Below are 18,185 nucleotides of genomic sequence, written 5' to 3'. Positions count from 1 at the left end.
AACATGGTGAAACCCCGTCTCTACTAAAAATACAAAAATTAGCTGGGCGTGGTGGCGCGTGCCTGTAGTCCCAGGAGGCTGAGGCAGGAGAATCTTGAACCCGGGAGGCAGAGGTTGCAGTAAGCCAAGATCGCACCACTGCACTCTAGCCTGGTGACAGAGCAAGACTCCATCTCAAAGAAAAAAAAAATTAATTCCTAATTATAAGATAGAATTAAATATGTCTGGCACCAGCGTAGTTTGAGAATCACCGGACCTTACCACCATTTCCAGCTTCATCTACTCATTCACTCACTGATCAAACATTTCATTGATCATCCATTATGTGCCTCTCACTCATCCTCCACTCCAAGTACACTAGACTCCTTTCTGTATAACAAATATACCCTGTCCTTTACTTTCTCATTGTCTTGACTCTAATATTGCCTCTCTCTGGAATGTCTTTCCTCTCCATTTATTCTTGCTGAAAATCTTAACTATCCTACAAGGAAAAGCCTTCCCAGATCATTTTCTCACCCTCTCACCTTTCCAATCTCCCAATTTATTTCATCCTCCTCTGTGCTCTCAGTGCATGGTGGGGTTTGGATTACAATACTCACATTCTCCCTCATGTTACAGTTATTTGGGTACGTGGACTACAGTTTATCTTAAGGGCATCTTTCTAATTCCACACAGAGGTTGAATATAATAGGCATTGAATCACTGAGAGTTTCATTGAAAGAGAAAACTTTTTGTTTGAAGGTACCTAGCCTAGAACAACCAATTCTAACATCCTGATAAATTCTGACTCTCCTTAAAGAAAAGAACTGACAAAATGGCCATATCTAGCTTGAGATACTGCTGACAACTTTTTCTAATAGTGACTATATCAATGGAAACAATATTTGCTTCTGATTCAAGCTTGAAAATAGAAAGAGATAAGCATCTACAACCATAAAAAGGGCCAAGCTATTTGTTGATTTATGAGCTGGTTATCTTAAACTCTCCAGCGAATAGTTACTCAACTCAAACAATTTCCTGAGGGCTGGACTTTGGCAGCTTCAAACTATTACATCATGTACAACAGAAGAATTGTATGCTGATAAAGGACAAAAAGTCTTATTTTTCCTGCACAAGAACTTAGATAACTGTCATGTATAACAAATTTGTCTAAAATTTGTTAAAAAGTAGTTGGAAAGAAAACAAAAAGGCACGTTTCACTTTGTTATAATTGACAAATTATAAGAACTAAGAAATGACAGCTGCAGGCTACTTAGCCCTTCCTTATAAAGATCTAAAGTTGTATAATTTACTGACTTCTAAGGGAAGCAGCATGGTAGTAGAAAGAACACAGTGGTTAAAAGTATACCCTCTGCAGGCCGGGTGCAGTGGCTCACGCCTGTAATCCCAGCACTTTGGGAGGCTGAGGCGAGTAGATCACAAGGTCAGGAGATCGAGACCATCCTGGCTAACACGGTGAAACCCCGTCTCTACTAAAAAACACAAAAAAATTAGCCGGGTGTGGTGGTGGGCACCTGTGGTCCCAGCTACTCGGAAGGATGAGGCAGGAGAATGGCGTGAACCTGGGAGGCGGAGCTTGCAGTGAGCCGAGACTGCGCCACTGCACTCCAGCCTGGGCAACACAGCGAGACTCCATCTCAAAAAAAACAAAAAGTGCACCCTCTGCAGGGCCAACAATATTGCAGAACCTCGGGAGGTAACATGCTTATAGTGGAGATCCAAAGGGTCCCATTCCTAGAGAACATTATGTGAATTATACAACTTGGGGACACAGAGTTAATGGAATAGAACAGGTCTCAGCTCCACCATCTAACAGCTGTGGCATATTGACCAAGTTATTGAACTAACTCTTAGGTACTTCATCAGAAAAAATGTGACTAATAATAACATCTATCTCATAGGATTGTTATAAGAATTAAATAAAATAATGTAGATATGTATAATTAGCCCAGTGCCTAATATGTGGTAAGTGTGGAATAAATGTTTTGATGATGATTATGGTGAGGATAATGATGATGAAGAATAAGATGAATCTACATTCCAATCCTAGCTCCATCACATTCAGGCCATTTACTACCTATAATAAATGTGATCTGCTGAAAGGATGCAACAAAATAATGTATGCAGAATACTTAGGGCCAGGTACAAAACAGGAATTCCATAAAGAGTAACTGTGATTATGATGACTGACCATCCTCTATATGCATTGTCTCTCCCCCATCTCTCTTTCTCTTACAGGCAAACACACACACACATATAACTACTATAAAAATTTCAGGAGATTAAACTATAATTGATAGCATAAATCCCAAGGCCATATAAAAAATGGGGAAAAGTGTATCCTTTTTTTTCTTAAATGTATCCTTTGTTGTTGTTGTTTTTTGTTTTTGTTTTTTTTTTTGAGACGGAGTCTCGCAGTCACCCAGGCTGGAGTACAGTGGCGTGATCTTGGCTCACCGCAACCTCCGCCTCGCAGACTCAAGCAATTCTCCTGTCTCAGCCTCCATCCATAGTGGCTGGGATTACAGGCGTGTGCCACCACGCCCAGCTAATTTCTGTATTTTTAGTAAAGATGGGGTTTCACCATGTTGGCCAGGCTGGTTTCAAACTCCTGACCTCAAGCGATCCGCCCACCTCAGCCTCCCAAAGTGCTGCGATTACAGGCGTGAGCTACCGCGCCCAGCCTGGGAAAAATGTATTCTAAAACCAGTGCATTCTCAATACAATTCACCTAGACTATTGCAGAAACTTTCTAACTATTCTTTCCTCTCTAATCCCGTCTATACAATATTGCAAAAGCAAACTGATGAATCACAATTAGCTTAGAAAACTTCAGTACAAAATACAGCCAAAACTCTGGCTTTGAATGGCCTTCCACAATCTTATCCCCTGCACATTTCCAACCTCATCTACCCTTAAAACATACAAAAAGATTTGTTCTGTGCACATGCCCAGTTACTTTGTTTTTTGTTTTTCTCAATCAACGAATGCTCCTCCCATCTTCCCAGTCCTACCTAATACTAGCAATCTTTTCCACTGAGCAAACCTATTTGAAGAAGTCATACCACTGGCTACTTACAGTGATAGGAACTACTAACAGTCATACATCAGCAGGAAGGAGCAGTCATTTACATTAACTCATTTCCCAAATGACTGTCTTTTTAAATACCTCTCCACACCAACTGGGACTTCTCTCTCCCTCCCAGGAACATCATGAATCAATATTTAACCAGTATATCAATACTTTATTAGAATACAAGGTAGAAAGTTACATTGCCTTACACTCAACAAATGCTCATTCCTTGTTAAACAAATAAATGAAGAACTAAGTTTCATGAGACCAATCAAACTCTCATTTTTCCGTTTAGAGATAACTCAGTTACAGGCATAACCAAACAGCTCTTTAGCTTGTCCCTGAATCTCCTGCCTAAATCATATCGCATCTAAATCATACCTTGCGCTTCCAAAAGGTCTACAGAAGAAAGATACTCTATTTTATGGTCAGTAGGACAAACGAAATGTTCTTTCTAAACCCTACTGCCAATAGCAGCAAACTAGTAACAGCAGTGGTTAAAGGAACAAAAATCAATAGCAATTTATTAGGCCCCTGGATAGCAAAACAATGAGTTCCAGAAAGTTACCCTATATAATAACCTTCTGATTTAATCATTTAGAACCAGAGATTTTTATCCCGAATTTTATGAATCACTAAGACTTTTTAAACACTTGATTCCATCAATGCATTATTTATTAATCATTATAAATATACCCGTACTCAAATTATTTCAGTACAAACAATAATGAAAGTATGACAGTGCTATCAACAAGAGGAAAAAAGGAGGGGAAGCAAACTGACAGCACTGGCTTGACTCATTTCTGTTGGGAGAACACTGGTACTGAATGGCACAAGCAACTCCAGTGTGAGAGAGCAAGCACATGACTGACTGGGAGGGCGACAGAGGATACCAAAGAAAGGAGAATATCTATAAAGAAGATTTCCTCTGTAGGGGCAGGAGGTGAAGGGATGAGAAGGAATGAAATCTACTCTAACAGCCTTTACAATATTCAAATGAAAACATGCTACCAGACTTCACACTTTGAGCCAGTTCACATCCTAGCTCTACCACTTACAATTGAGTGACCTTCAGCAGATTACTTATCCTCTTTCATCAGGTGTAAAATTATAATAATGGTAGCCCACTTAGTGAATACAAACTACATGTTTGGCACTGCGCTAGGCACTGGACACATGGTATATCCTCTAATTCTCACAGTTAACCTGCCAAATAGTGATTATTTTTCTCACTTTGCAGGAAAGAAAACCCATGTTCTTTCTACCTATGTATAGCCGCTTTGTAGAGGGACTACTACTACCTGGCCAGGTTGTACTGGGAATTAGAAGTAAATGCAAAGCACTTAGCAAGGACCCAGCACTTACCTCATATTAGGAGCTCAAGAAATCATTACTGTACGAATACAACCATCATTTGAATAAGTGCCTCAACTGAACAGCAATGAAATCCCAGAAACAAGTTTCTTCTCACATCATCTACCATAAAGATGACTTCTAACTAGCAGTAGTTTGGGAGAATCCAAAGCTCATCACTTATAACTGCTTGAAATACCAAAGTATCAACCATCCAGTATCAAAAAAAAAAAATTTTTTTAATACACACACAAATATTCTCAGAAGCTCAAAACACAAAACGCAAGGAAATAGCCCATTATGAAAGTGATATTTGACTCAATCTAAATATCAAATATTAAATATTTTACTTTCAAAAGGATCATAGGCCTCATGCCTCAAGGAAGCAGGTGCTAATGAACAAATCTATCTAACTTCCCAAAAATCATTCCCAGAAGCATCTGTTATCCTGAAGTACTTGGCAAACCATCTCTCAGAATTGACAACATATTGCCAAAATCTTAGTGGATTTTGCCAACACTATTCTGCTGATAGGAAAAAAGAATCATTTAGCTACTTTCCAATTTAGCCACAAAATAGGCTCTTTTTTCTTCATTACTACTTTAACCAGTATGTTAATACTGAAAATAGGTATAAAGAAATCACAAATAACCTTCTTCTGTTTGAAGGAAATTTAAAATACTAAATCCACAACTCTTGCCTTTAATTCTAAGGAACTCAAGAAAATCTATGATTTTTTTTTTTGGAAAAAATATGAAATCTCCAAAATCTAATAATTGAAACAGAGAGGAGGGGGAAAGAGCACAAACAACAGCTTGAAAGATGCCTCTTGAAAGTTGAGAGTCCTAAAATCTCAATTTCAAAGTTTAAAGTACTGCTATTAAAAGAAATAGCTTATTAATCAGTGCTTGGGAATATTTTTTTTAAAAGAAAGAAAACTTCACAAAAACTAACCGGTTCCTGCAATCTTCTATCTATCTGTTTTTACCACAACAACTACAATACTTACCAGACAGCACAGTCAACCTCCAGCAAAAGACCTCTAATCACGAGGGTATCTGTGGGGCAAGTGATACAAGAATGGGGAGGGATACGGGAATAGCTAGAGCTGTGGGGAGGGAAGGCTAGGAGGGAGGAGACGACTGTAGCTAGCAACAATGAGAAACTGTGAATCTAAACCACAAGGACTTCCCACAGAACAGGATATCAGAGAGAAGGCAATTCTTTTTACCAACTACCAGGAACTCAGCACTGACAATTCATGACAAAGTTAAAAAGGTGGAGCTTCCAATTAAAAACAAAGTAAACTTAAGAAACTAACCAAAAGTAACTTGAAAGGACGTTATCACAAACTTCACCTGAGGCTTAAGAAAAACAATTATGAAGCTGTTTCCTGGGGCATTCCTGATGACAAAGGTCATCAAACAATAAGGTCTGCAGGGTGGCTGCTGCTTCCAAAGAAGGGCCAGTCCGCCACAAAAAAATTCCTTTGCACTGCAGTCAAAAGGAGCACGAGAAGACAACATTTTTGTAGTTGTTTACAGAATAATCAAAACAATGTTATTGTTGGAATCCCTAATTCAGAATTCCAAGACTGGGCTTAAATTAAATCAAATCATTTTAATAGGCAAAACTCCTCCAACTGTCTTAAACGAGCCACACTATTAAAGAAAATTATTATTTAAACTGAGCCATTGGAATCTACTGAGTCAATTTTAAAATGCTTGGGATCTAAGGGTTCTCAACCCCAAAGTCCACAACAGGGAAAGATCTCCACCCCTCTCTCGGGGAAGAGACCTAGTTACATCACCAAGAACAAACAGCAGGCAGAGTCCCACCCCCAAACACGTGATCAGTCAACCGAGAACTTGCATTTGCAGGCAGGGCACAAAGGCCCCAGAGGACCAACACACACCCTTCTATGTATTACCTGAGGTTATAAAACAGTTTTATTGAAAGAAGTTGTTTTATAAGCATACTGATGAAAAAAACTCATCAGCAGAATCCTTGCCAAATATGAAGGTCTGTTGTGTTTCTATAGGTTGAGAGAAAATATACGAGTTGACTAAAAAAAAGATGTAATTAAGATTTATTGGTAAAATTTAACAAACATGGGCAATGTCCAAAACTAATTAAGCTCTTACATTTTAACAATACAGTATATTAAGTTGAAGTAGTCCTTTGGCCACGAGGAAAGTGCCACAAAAAAAAAAAAAAAAAAAAAAAGATACTGTTGCTTTTCTTGTTAACCATTAGCATTCTAACTCAGGTCTCCTAGAGGTGCTAGGTGGAGGAGGAGGTAGTAATGCCATTTCAAAGTGTGAAACACAAAATTTCTACTGATAAGTGCTGACTGCAAATAAAGACATACAAACATCAAGACCAAGCTCTTCAATCAAGTCATTAAAATATAGGTATATATTCATTGTGAAACTAATCAAATAAAACTAGAGTACTGGGACAGCGTTACAGAGCTTCAACTCTGATTACAACTAGACAACATTACTTTTCATGTCTCATCCAGGTAAGGGAAGTGATCCACAGGGAAATCTCACTCTAATAGATTGTAATCTCTCCAGAGGCCCCTCAGAAAACACCTCCCATAAAACTCTGCTATGATACTCACATTCTGCCTTGCATAAGTTATTTTCAGACATTTCTTATTCCCTCTTCAAGACTGCACAAGAGGTTCTGTGCCAAATAGAAAGAGAACCCTGTATCAACCACTGGGTTTCTCCATTCAAAATAAATTGGGTAACTACAAGTTTTTGTTAGGTGAGTGTCGAATTCCCTGTAGAAAAGGTTTTATAGGCCGGGTGCAGGGGCTCACGCCTGTAATCCCAGCATTTTGGGAGGCCATTGCGGGAGGATCATTTGAGCCCAGGAGTTCAAGACCAGCCTGGGCAACACAGGGAGGCCCCTTCTCTACAAAAAGAAAGAAAGAAAGAAAGAAAGTTTTTAATTAGCCTGGTGTGGTGGCACGCACCTCTCTGGTCCCAGTTACTCCAGGCTGAGGTGGGAGGATCCCTTGAGCCCAGGAGGTCAAGGCCCCAGTGAGCAGTGATTGTGTTGCTGCACTCCAGCCTGGGCCACAGAGCAAGACCCTGTCTCAAAAAAAAAAAAAAGGAAAAGAAAAAATAGAAAGAAAAGGTTTTGGGTACATGATTGCTAACTACGTCAAGAGGGAGAGTGATACATAGTGTTTCAGATTATTATTTTTTAAAATAGGGTTTTAGTTTAAATGTTCAGGTATTCTAAAGTTGGACGACTAGTTACAACAGTACTTTGTAAAACTGTGCTTCAACAAAACTTAACAAGTCATATTTTTCAAGTACTTTGCAGGGAATATGTAACACCACAATAGGTCCACCTTAGACCAGAATAGACAAAGGTCTCTGAAAAAATATAAATATTATTAGCAGGGAGAAACAATATTTAGGATTTGAGCAAATCAATCAAGAAAAATCCTTGGAGGGTAGCGGGGAGGGTAATGGAAAAGCACAGGCTGAAAAGTCCTATTTGGTCACATTCCATGGCTTTTCATTATTGGTTTCTACTAGCAAATAGAGTAAGGTACAACAGAATGTTCAACGTAATGAAAGAACATTTTGCTTCTCTTAAAAGTCATAAAAGAGAAACAGAGGATTTCTCTAAGAAAAACCAAAATAACTCCCTCTGGAGTAACCCCAAAGTCAAACCATCATTGTTGTCTTTTATTTCTGAGATGCTAATGATAATGCTGATGTCGGCAGTAAAGGCAGGAACTGAGTGGCTCCGCAGTAGGAACACGAGATTGGAAAATAAAAGACTCTTTTTTTTTTTTGAGTCCAAGTCTTGCTCTGTCACCCAGGCTGGAGTGCAGTGACACGATCTCGGTTCACTGCAACCTCCACTTCCCAGGTTCAAGTGATTCTCCTGCTTCAGCCTCTTCAGTAGCTGGGATTACAGGTAGGTGCCACTACACCCAGCTAGTTTTTGTATTTTTAGTAGAGATGGGGCTTCGCCACGTTGGCCAGACTGGTCTCGAACTCCTGACCTCAAGTGATCCACCCGACTCAGCCTCTCAAAGTGCTGGGATTACAGGTGTGAGCCACTGTGCCCGGCCAATAAAAGACTCTAGATTTTAGAATGTAGTTGACAAAATTTGGGAACTTTTCACTTTTTAAGAGACAGGTTCTTCCTCTGTTGCCCAGGCTGGATGCAGTGGTGTGATCACAGCTCACTGAACCCTCAAATTCCTGGGTTCATGCAATCTTCTACCCTCAGCCTCCCGAGTAGCTAGGACTACAGGTGTGTACAACCAGACCCAGCTAATTTTTTAAAGATTTTTGGAGACAGGGTCTTAGTATGTTACCTAGGCTGAGACTTTTAAATAAACTGGAGGATTGAGGTGGGGAGGGGTGGGGAAGAGACTGCTTTATATCAAATGAAAGCCTTTAGCATTTGATCCTGGGGAGAGGGGAAGCTTAATTCAGAGCTGTTAAACTGGAGTTCTAGCAAACAAAAATTAGAGACGGACTTGATCTTAGCTAATAAGGAACCTAAGAGAAAATATTCTAGCCTTTGACTCTAGGTTGTAAGGAAGAATATACCATGAAGTAGATGAAAAACAGGGAAAACTACATAACTAATTTGAGTCTAGTGGGGTTTTTTTTAACTTTTTTTTTTTAATCTTGGTTTTGTTTGAAGACAGAGTCTCACTCTGTCACCCAGGCTGGAGTATAGTGTGCCATAATCTCAGCTCACTGCAATCTCTGCCTCCCGGGTTCAAGTGATTCTCCTACCTCAGCCTCCTGAGTAGCTGGGATTACAGGTGCACACCACTACACCTGGCTAATTTTTGTATTTTTAGTCAAGACAGGGTTTCACCATGTTGGCGAGGCTGGTCTCAAACTCCTGACCTCAGGTGATCCACCGACCTCAGGTGATCCACCCACCTCAGCCTCCCAAAGTGCTGGGATTACAGGCGTGAGCCACCAACCCCCACTGGTGTTTTCTTTTAAATACAGAGTCTCACTATGTTGCCCAGGCTGGACTGCAGTGGCTAGTCACAGGTGCAACCCCTGTGCAATCAGAGGTGACTCTAGTTTTTATTCTGAGATTTATTCACAATGTTGGCAGAGCATGTGTACCTTAAAGAGCTGGTTGTTTCACTCAAGTACGCATTACTGAGAAGAGGAATATTGCAGAAAGGGTAGAAGGAAGAGAAAAAAACTGATCCAAAGAATACATTTTGGAGAAACTTTGGCTGTTAATCACAGACCTAAGCAGCAAAATCATCCAAGAAATCTCTATATTTCTCATACAAATGGACTCTAAAGAAAGAAGAGAGGGAGATAGGGGCCACACATTTGGGCTTCTAATGTTATAGCATCATTATTGTTTAAATTCATTTATTTAACTATATCTTGCATAATTCTAAAAAGTATATCAAATAGCATTATGTCATTATGAACATTAACCACCCTGTCTATAGAACAAGGGTTTTGAAAAGTCTTGGACTGGACTTCAAGCTCCTAGAAAGCAAGAAGAGTATGAAAATCCCTCTCAAGCACACCAAAGAATTACCTAAATGCTAGTCTTACAGAAAGTAATCAGCCGGGCGCGGTGGCTCACGCCTGTAATCCCAACACTTCGGGAGGCCAAGGCAGGCGGATCTCTTGAGGTTAGCATTTTGAGACCAGCCTGGCCAACATGGTGAAAAACCCGTCTTGACTAAAAATACAACAATTAGCTGGGCATGGTGGCGTGTGCCTGTAATCCCAGCTACTCAGGAGGTTGAGGCAGGTGAATCGCTTGAACCCAGGAGGCGGAGGTTGCAGTGAGCTGAGATGGTGCCACCGCACTCCAGCCTGGGCAACAGAGCCAAGACTCCATCTCAAAAAAAAAAAAAAAAACAAAAAAAACAGGCCGGGTGCAGTGGCTCATGCCTATAATCCCATCACTTTGGGAGGCCAAGGTGGACAGATCAGTTGAGGTCAGGAGTTCAAGACCAGCCTGACCAACATGGTAAAACCCCATCTCTACTAAAAATACAAAAATTAGGCCAGGCACGGTGGCTCACACCTGTAATCCCAGCATTTTGGGAGGCCGAGGCAGGCAGATCACAAGGTCAGGAGATCGAGACCATCCTGGCTAACATAGTGAAACCCTGTCTCTATTAAAAATACAAAAAAATTAGCCAGGCATAGTGGCGGGCGCCTGTAGTCCCAGCTACTCGGGAGGCTGAGGCAGGAGAATGGTGTGAACCCGAGAGGCGGAGCTTGCAGTGAGCTGAGATCGCACCACTGCACTCCAGCCTGGGCGACAGAGTGAGACTCTGTCTCAAAAAAAAAATCAGCCAGGCAGTAGTAGTACACGCCTATAATCCCAGCTACTCAGGAGGCTAAGGCAGGAGAATCACTTGAGCCTGGGAGGTGGAGGTTGCAGCGAGCTGAGATCAGGCCATCGCACTCCAGTCTGAGTTGGACAGAGTGAGATCCTGTCTCAAAAAAAAAAAAAAAAAAAAAAAAAAAAGAATAAAGGGTCTCTCAGTGTTTATGTTCAAGTAACTTTATTTTACTTAATAATATTCCCAAATGCAAAAGTAGTGATACTGGCAATTTAACAGGCCATAGAGAAGCCATAAGGTGCTTCCTTTAAGTGAAAAAGTGAAAGTTATCGACTTAATAAGGAAAGAAAAAGAATCATACACTAAAGCTGCTAAGGTCTACCATAAGAACAAATCCATGCATGACATTGTGAAGAAGGAAAGGAAATTCATGCTAGTTTTACTGTCACACCTCAAACTGCAAAAAGTCATGGCCATAGTTCATGGTAAGTGAAACCACGTTTGCAAAAATTATAACTGAGAAAATTATTACAGTGAAAGAGATCTGACCTACTTGACTCCCTGTTGCTTCTAACTTCCAAGCTGTCCTTGTTCATTCCTGGACATAAAGCGAACTAACTTTGGGAGGAGCTTATAGTTTAACTTTGAAACAAAGACAAAAACACAGCCCTTTTCCAGAACAAACCCTCTTCTTGCCTGGAGACTAGACTGCCTTTGCAGGACTAACAAATTGCTACAAGGTTAGAAATTATGCTTTAGGAATCATGCAGCTAAAGGCCCCAAGGTTCTACACCTCCCTAACTGCTCCTAGGGATAACATCACTAATGTAAAACCTAAGATTGGTGCTCAAGATATTTTTCAAACCCTGAACTCAATGGATCACCTGGCACCATCCAGATCAATAAACTGTCTCATCTGGTCTTGTGGTCCTACCCAGGAACTGACTCAGTGTAAAAGGACAGCTTTGACTCCCTGTGATTTCATTGCTGACCTAAGCAATCAACACTCCCCACTCTCTGGCCCTCTAACCACCAAAGTAGCCTTAAAAACCCCAATCCTGGAATATTCTGGGAGACTGATTTGAGTAATAATTAAACTCTGGTCTCCTGTGCAGCCAGCTCTATGTGAATTAAACTCTTTCTCCATTGCTATTCTCCTGTCTTGATAAATCAGCTGTATTGGGGCAATGGGCAGAATGAACCCATTCAGTGGTTACATAAGTGCTTAGTTAAGATGGAAAAGGCGGCCAGGTGTGGTGGCTCACTCCTGTAATCCCAACACTTTGGGAGGCCAAAGCGGATGGATCACCTGAGGTTAGGAGTTCAAGAGCATCCTGGCCAACTTGGTGAAACCCTGTCTCTACTAAATATATAAAATTAGCTGGGCATGGTGGTGGGGACCCGTAATCCCAGCTACTCGGGAGGCTGAGGCAGGAGAATCACCTGAATCCCCGGAGGCAGAGGTTGCAGTGAGCCGAGATCACGCCACTGCACTCCAGCCTGGGCAACAGAACAAGACTCCATCTCAAAAAAAAAAAAAAAAAAAAAAAAAGGTTGGAAAAGGCATTAAATTTGTGGGTGGAAGAAATGAACAGAATTATGTTCCAATTAACAGCTGTCAGGTTCAGTACTATTCATGGTTCCAGGCATCCCCTGGAGGTCTTGCAACATATCCTTCATGGATAAGGAGAAACTACTGTAGTCTTTTAATAAATAGTGCTGGAATAATTGAATATCCCCCATATACAAGAGAAAAAGTTGGACTCCTATCTCACACCATAAGCAAAAATTAATTCAAAATGCATCAAAAACTTAAATGAATGAGCTCAAACTATAAAACTTTTAGAAGAAAACATAGACATAAATCTTCATGACCCTGGGTTAGGCAAAGACATCACACAAGTAACAAAAGAAAAAAATACATAAATTGGACTTCATCAAAATTAAAACTTTTGGCCGGGCACAGTGGCTCACGCCTGTACTCCCAGCACTTTGGGAGGCCGAGGCAGGTGGATCACGAGGTCAGGAGATCGAGACCAGCCTGGCCAACATGGTGAAACCGCATCTCTACTAAAAATAAAAATAAAAATAAAAATTAGCTGGGCATGGCGGCGTGCATCTGTAGTCCCAGCTACTTGGGAGGCTGAGGCAGGAGAATCGCTTGAACCCAGGAGACGGAGGTTGCAGTGAGCCAACAGAGCGCCACTGCACTCCAACCTGGCGAGAGAGAGAGACTCTGTCTCAAACAAACAAATTAGCGGGGTTTGGTGGCGCATGCCTGTAGTCCCAGCTACTTGGGAGGCTGAGGCAGGAGAATCGTTGGAACCCAGGAAGGGGAGGTTGCAGTGAGCCAAGATCACGCCACTGCATTCCAGCCTGGGCAACAGAGCAAGACTCCGTCTCAAAAAAAATAAAATAACCCATGCAGACTGACTGCCCATGGAAAAAATAAGAATAACCTACCAGGATCTTCCTGGTAAAATCAAGATGATCAGTGGATATAGTTATTCGATGTCTGACACATTCACTTAACCAATCAATGAAATTTGTATCACTACATTATCAGCCACATGAAAGACTGTGAAACTGATGGGATTTTGACTCACTATATGTAGAACAATCCCCTGATCCACAAACCTCTTAATCCTAAATAGAAGTAATGAAATTCAAAAATAGAAACAGAAGTAATTTGTTATGATCAATCAACCCATACTCTTTTTTCTCCTTAATACTGCATATCATGTTTAGTCCTTTATAATTGAATTTTCCCAAGATTTAACAATTTTACATGTCTATGGTTTTCCAACTACTTTCCTTTCCTCTTTTTGGATATAAAGACATTTGTCTCTCTCTAGTCCTTATGGTTTCTCAAAGACAGTGGCTCTGAGATCATCAGCCAGTTAATTCAGCACCCCGAAATGTAATTCATTTCAGCCTTAAGACTTAAATTCATTTAAAAATGTTCACTGTTACCATCTTAGGCTACAGTTTCCAGTTTTTAACTTGCTATATACTTTCCAGTTTGAAAACAATTATCCCTGCTGCTAATAATCATCTATATATTTATTTTTTGAAAGAGTTTTACAATTTCTCAAAAATCCTGCAAAATAGGTTAATATACCACTATCCCATTTTACAGATAAGGAAACTGAAGCACAGAGAAATTAAAATTATTTGCCCAAGGTAAAGAGCTACAATGAACCAAAATCGATTGCACTTTTGGGCTTTTTTTTTTTTTTTTTTTGAGATAGAGTTTCGCTCTTTTTGCCCAGGCTGGAGTGCAATGGCGTGATCTTGGCTCACTGCAACCTCTGCCTCCTGGGTTCAAGCGATTCTCCTGTCTCAACCTCCTGAGTTGCTGGGATTACAGGCATGCACCACCACGCTCAGCTAATTTTGTGTTTTTAGTAGAGACGGGGTTTCTCCATGTTTGTCAGGCTGCCTCGGACTCCTGACTTCAGGTGATCTGCCCGCCTTGGCCTCCCAAGTGCTGGGATTACACTTGTGAGCAACCGCGCCCGGCCCAAGGGCTCTTTTCATAAGGCCATGTGGATCTTTAAAACAGAACTTCTCAGGATTGCACATAAAATTTTCTCTGCTAAAAATTGATTTTTTGATTAGCGGTTGACAGGAGTTAAGAAAGGTGTAGGGGTGGAAGGGAAGTGGGGGTAGCTATAAAAGGACATGGTAGATCCTGTGGTGATGAAAATATTTGGTACCTTGACTGTATCAACATCAATACCCCAGTTGTAAAATTGTACTATAATTTTGGAAGATATTGCCATTGGAGGAAATGAGGTAAATGGTACATCAGGTCAATATTATTATTTATTTTAACTCTGTATAAATCTAGAATTATCTCAAGATAAAAAGTTCCATTCAAAATAATAAACAATTGGGGCCTACTTGAGGATAGAAGGTGGAAGGAGGGTGAAGAGTCAAAAAACTACCTATCAGGGGCCAGGCGCAGGGGCTCGCGCCTATAATGCCAGCACTTCGGGAGGCTGAGGCAGGCGGATCACCTGAGGTTAGGAGTTTGAGACCAGCCTGGCCAACATGGTGAAACCCCATCTCTACCAAAAATACAGAAATTAGCTGGGTGTGGTGGCAGTCACCTGTAATCCCAGCTACTCAGGAGGCCGAGGCAGGAGAATCGCTTGAACCCGGGGGGTGGAGGTTGCAGTGAGCCGGGATCGCGCCACTGCACTCCAGCCTGGGTGACAAGAGCGAAACTCTATCTCAAAAAACTACCTATCAGGTACTATGCTTATTACCTGGATGATGAAATAATTTGTACATCAAACCCCTGTAACATGCAGTTTACCTATATAGCAAACCTGCGCATGTACCCTGGAACCTAAAATAAAGGTTACAAATAAATAAATAATAAATGATATTTCTTTTCTAAACCAATTTCATGTTTAAGAACCTTACTTAAAGTGAATAGGAAAGTTTGGGTAAATTAAAACAAAACAGGATCATGTATAGGAGCTCTGAAATCCAACACAGAAGTCTTCTAATGTGGGATAAGTTCCATCAATAAAAGCTCCAAAACAAGTCATGAAGATCCTTGAAAATAAAAAAGGAGCTCCTGGGATTCTTATTTCCTAGAGAAATGAAACCAGTCAAGACAGTGTAGGAAACAAAATTGTTAAGTCATGGAAAGTCACCTCAAAAAGAAGCAGTAGAATAAAGTTAGAACCACCAAAGCTTTGCTTTCCTCAATACCACCATACACTTTACTGCAATCCTCAACTTAGAGAAAGACTGAATGTGTGTGTATGTCACCTTCAACCTGATACTCACACACACATTTCAAAAGCTTCCCCAAAAATGCCTTTTTTTTTTTTTCTTTTTGCTACTCACCAAGTGCCTGAAGCGTCAATCATTTCCTGCTTCTCCCAGCTGCAGGACTTAGAACTAGGAAAACATTCAGTCAGCGTCTAGAGCAGGTCTGGTTAGAAGGATGAGCTCATCCCTTTCAGATGCACACCTGATCCTCAAGAAGCTGCCCCTCCTCCAGCAAGCAGATCTTTGTATGTTTAAAGTGACACCCACAACCTGTACAACCACTTTGCCAGAGCCAAAGTAAGTCCTTCCTTACACATGCCTAGTGCCATGGAATCATTTCCTGGTCTAGCCACCTCACACAGCCACTGAACGCAGGTGGCAGTGGCAACAGCTGCTGCTGCTGCTACTATGGCTTTGTTAGAGAAGGACTTCATTTTCAGCTACAATGGAGGTCAAGTCCTTCACCACTGCCCTGGAAACACTGCACTGTTTGTTTCAACAGCCCCTTGCCCACAGTCAGATCTTACCAGAATCATGCCTTCTTTCAAAACTCACAACCATTTTTCTGAACCAAAAATGTAGCACCTCAACATCTGCCTTATTCCATTTGCCCTGCCTAAAAGTTAAATTAGCCAAGGCAGCTAAATGTACTGTATGTATTTAGAGCTAAAATGTTCCCAACTCAGGTTTGCCCTCAGTTTTACTACCTCTAAGAAAACCTTTATTCTGCCATAGCAGTCTATTTATTGGTAAAGTATACAGTAATCCTAATACAGAGATATGTAAACTTCACTTCATGAAAAAATAGTATAATAGCCGGGCACGGTGGCTCATGCCTGTAATCCCAGCACTTTGGGAGGCCGAGGTGGGCAGATCACGAGGGCAGGAGATCAAGACCATTCTGGCTAACACTGTGAAACCCCATCTCTACTAAAATTATAAAAAAATTAGCCAGGCGTGGTGGCGGGCACCTGTAGTCCCAGCTGCTCGGGAGGCTGAGGCAGGAGAATGGCGTGAACCCAGGAGGCAGAGCTTGCAGTAAGCTGAGATCACGCTACTGCACTCCAGCCTGGGTGACAGAGCAAGACTCTGATTCAAAAAAAAAAAACAGTATAATAGTGGCCAGGCACTGTGGCTCATGCCTATAATCCCAGAACTTTGGGAGGCCAAGGCGGGTGGATCACCTGAGGTCAGGAGTTCAAGGCCAGCCTGACCAAGGTGAAAACCTGTCTCTAATAAAAATACAAAAATTAGCCAGGCGTGGTGGTGTGCGCCTGTAGTCCCAGCTACTTGGGAGACTGAGACAGGAGAACTGCTTGAACTCAGGAGGTGGAGGTTGCAGTGAGCTGAGATCGCACCACTGCACTCCAGCCTGGGCGACAGAGCAAGACTCTGTCTCAAAAAAAAAAAAAAAAAAAAAAACAGAAAATAGTATAATAGTGGTACAAAATATCTTCAATCAGAAGTACATGGGTTCCAAATAGTTATTCAACAAACATTTCTGTACACCTATTATGTGCAAGTATCTCTGATAGGGTGCTGAACTGGGCTTTTGAAAACAGCATCACAAAAATCTAAGAAAGCACTCATCCCACCCTAATTAGCCTTCCCCAGGACCTTTGCAGTATTTTTACTTCAGTCATCACAAGCTTCTAATACGCTAACAGGCTGTCTAAGGAGTATAAACTAGTCAGAGAAAAATCAAATTCATTAGTGGTTACCTTTGGTGAGGGACTTGTAATCAATAAGGGGAAACTCGGGAGCAAACTAATTTACTAATATTTAATTTGCTGGATGGCGATTATAAAGATGTTTACTGTATTATTCTTTTAAATGTCTTAGAAAATATATAATAAAATTTTTAAAAAACAGAACTGTGAATCAAAGGAAAAGAGAAAGGACAACCCATGAGATGGGAGAAAATATTTGTAAATCATTATTCTGATAAGGGGCTAATATCCACAATATATAAAGACCTCCTGCCGTGTGCGGTGGCTCACACCTGTAATGCCAGCACTTTGGGTGGCCAAGGCGGGCAGATCATTTGAGGCCAGGAGTTTGAGACCAGCTTGGCCAACATGGCGAAACCCCATCTCTACTAAACCTGTCTCTATTAAGCCCTGTCTCTACTAAAAATGCAAAAAAGTTAATCAGGCGTGGTGGCGCACACCTGTAATGCCAGCTGCTTGAGAAGCTGAGGCAGGAGAAGCACTTGAACCCGGGAGGCAGAGGTGGCAGTGAGCCGAGATCACACCACTCAACTCCAGCCTGGGTGACAGAGTGAGACCCTGTCTCAAAAACAAAAACAACAAAAAAACTCCTACAACTCAACAACAACAAAATACAATTAAAAAATAAAGAACTTGAACAGACATTTCTCCAAAGAAGATACACCAATGGCCAATGAACACAGGAAAAGACACTCAAGATCACTAATCATTAGGGAAAATAAATCAAAACCACAGTGAGATATCACCTCACACTTATTAGGATGGCTACTATTAAAAAAAAAAGGTGGCCAGGCACAGTAGCTCACACCTGTAATCCCAGCACTTTGGAAGGACGAGGGGGGCAGATCATGAGGTCAGGAGTTCGAGACCAGCCTGGCCAATGTGGTGAAACCCTGTCTGTACTAAA

General features: G+C 41.2%; 1 protein-coding gene across 50 annotated transcripts in view; it reads right to left on the bottom strand.

Annotated features, from left to right (window-relative positions):
* USP54 (ubiquitin specific peptidase 54) overlaps positions 1 to 18,185 on the bottom strand; it is a 126,363-nt gene that overhangs the window by 85,810 nt on the left and 22,368 nt on the right. For 24 of the 50 annotated variants that reach the window (XM_055353444.2, XM_055353446.2, XM_055353465.2 and 21 more), the window contains exon 1: positions 5,436 to 5,703. The exons of 16 other annotated variants lie outside the window; for them this stretch is intronic. The gene's annotated coding sequence lies outside the window, so the exon portion shown is untranslated. Of the gene's footprint in view, positions 1 to 5,435; positions 5,708 to 15,623; positions 16,353 to 18,185 lie in introns of those variants that run through there. 10 more of the 50 variants (XM_055353460.2, XM_055353453.2, XM_055353451.2 and 7 more) reach the window with 4 other exon arrangements.

The sequence above is a fragment of the Gorilla gorilla genome, chromosome 8 (assembly GCF_029281585.2).
Source record: "Gorilla gorilla gorilla isolate KB3781 chromosome 8, NHGRI_mGorGor1-v2.1_pri, whole genome shotgun sequence".
NCBI lineage: Eukaryota > Metazoa > Chordata > Mammalia > Primates > Hominidae > Gorilla > Gorilla gorilla.
Note: the sequence above shows the minus strand (reverse complement) of the source record. Positions and strands in the feature narration are given on the sequence as shown.